This window comes from Coptis chinensis, chromosome 2 (genome assembly GCF_015680905.1).
Source record: "Coptis chinensis isolate HL-2020 chromosome 2, ASM1568090v1, whole genome shotgun sequence".
Lineage (NCBI taxonomy): Eukaryota > Viridiplantae > Streptophyta > Magnoliopsida > Ranunculales > Ranunculaceae > Coptis > Coptis chinensis.
The window spans coordinates 93,739,543-93,741,616 of NC_141457.1; the positions used below are offsets into that span (position 1 = coordinate 93,739,543).

The window sequence follows — 2,074 nt, forward strand, 5'->3', positions numbered from 1 at the left end:
CCGGGCGTGTGATTTGGATTTTCGCCGGAACAATCCAGGAGTTTAAATTATTAGGTCCGATCTTTTTGGAATGATGTAATAACGTAGGAGTTACATTTTTATATGACATGAGAATCTGATGTTGGAATTGTTATTATTCTTAAAGTTTGTTTATGTTTGTATTGGGATGGAAGAAAGTTCAATAAAGTGATAGTTGAAATTTGGAGATTTTTGTTGTTAAGTTGATCACTTGTTGTGATGTGGGTTTTAGGTTTTGGCGTGTGTAAGATCCACCTCGGCCGTCATGCGCAGGTTTTAATAATTCAATATAGTGATGTTTGAGATATTTATATTTCAAATATTCATTTTTTTTAATTGTTTAGAAATTCGGACTGTGACATCCTCCCCCATAAGCGATGCCATTCAAGAAAGCTTCTCTCACAATTATGCTGTCATGGGTTGTTTTACTGCTAGTGTTCTTCTCTATCACTGCTTCAGCTGAGATCCGTGCCTAGCTTAGATCCCAAAATCGATCCTTGGACTTAATCGATGTCTTCAAGTTCACGAAAACAGGCCGTCTTGAACTCAAACTTTCTCACATCTCTTTATCTTCAACACAACCTAACAAGACCTTCAATCTTTCAGAAGTTGGCTTCTTTACCCCAAGAAACAATAGGTTCTACGGTAAGATGAATAGGACAAATCACTTCTCAGTCTGCTTCCTCCATTCTGATTTTGCCAATATTGTATACACTTTTGATATGCCCTTAATGATGTATCCGATGTAGGCGGAATCAAGAACAAGAGCTTGAATATTTATTTCTACAAGATCGACCCTTATGTTTTACTTGATCTATACTTCCAAAACTGTTTACCAGAACTGCAGTTCTCGATGGATATTCATTCTGCGACATTTAATATCGGCCTCAAAAGCAGGCAGCGGAACTACTTACCAGCAAAGAAGAACTATCTTTTTTGGCTTTATTTCATCTATATTTTCACTTATTTTTTCTTTGCTGTTCAATTGTTTCGGGCTTCACTATTACATCGAAAAAATTCAACGGTTACTCAAATCCATTATGTTATACAGTTCTTTCTGGTGTTCAAGATTTTGAGTTTTGGAATCGAGTTGGCAAATCTATGTTACACCAAGTACATTGGTAATGCCCACGGTTTTCTTGGCTTATACAGCGGGTTCATTCTGCGGAGTCGATATCTTTACCTTGGTTTGTCTTATAAGTATCGGTTGGTCCTTTCTTGCGAAACGCAAAATGAGACTTTGGGAGAAGATATTTCTGACGATTGGGATCTATATTAACATTGTTGCCAACATTATCTACCTTTCTTGGTGGATCAGCTTGCCTTGCAATGTTTCGTGTCTCTTTGGCCACTGGATTTAATTTCAATGTGTTTTCAATGCGGTCCAATTTTTTGGCCTTCACCTTGAGCAAATGATTTTCGTATTGACTACTCGTCATCTGCTTCGTGCGGGGGAGGTTGAAGGAAAGGCTGCACTGAGCTTCGAGAAAGTAAAACTGTTACGACAACTCTCGTTGGTAATTTTATTCTTCAACATTGTCTCAGTTGTAGTTGTCAATTTTGTAATAATGGTTACTTTGGTCAATGGAGACTTCTGGATTGGCGTCGTGCTTGGGGAAGCCATTGTATTAGCTCTATATATTTTTATGGGAATTAGTAGCGACGAGGAAGATGTTGCAACCAAAGCTCTCAACCTAAACAGTTAAAATCGGTTTTCGAAACTAATCGGTCGAGAAGCGATATGCGATTAATCAGGTAATCGGTGATTTAATCGGTTATATCGGATGTATATATTTAATGTTTTCAAAATATATATTAGTATAATCATACCAAATATTTCTAAACAATGATCCGAGATACAACAAAAAATATCAAATTCTCATAATCACTTCTAGCTAGCTCAATTTTGGAGTACTACAGATATGTCAAACACAAAAATTACGTTAAATATTTAAAAAAATAAGAGAATTGAGAAACGATAATATTTATTAGAGAGATAATACAATAATTTGTATATTTAACTTTCGTTAAGGAGGAAAAAATAAATAAACTCTTA

The 2,074-nt window shown here is 35.8% G+C and overlaps 1 long non-coding RNA gene across 1 annotated transcript; it reads left to right on the plus strand.

Moving 5' to 3' along the window:
• Positions 1 to 539: 539 nt before the first annotated feature.
• Positions 540 to 1,681, plus strand: LOC147519091 (uncharacterized). The gene is made up of 2 exons (XR_015212001.1): positions 540 to 663; positions 768 to 1,681. It is a non-coding gene; the product is annotated as an uncharacterized LOC147519091 (long non-coding RNA).
• The last annotated feature ends 393 nt before the right edge of the window (positions 1,682 to 2,074 follow it).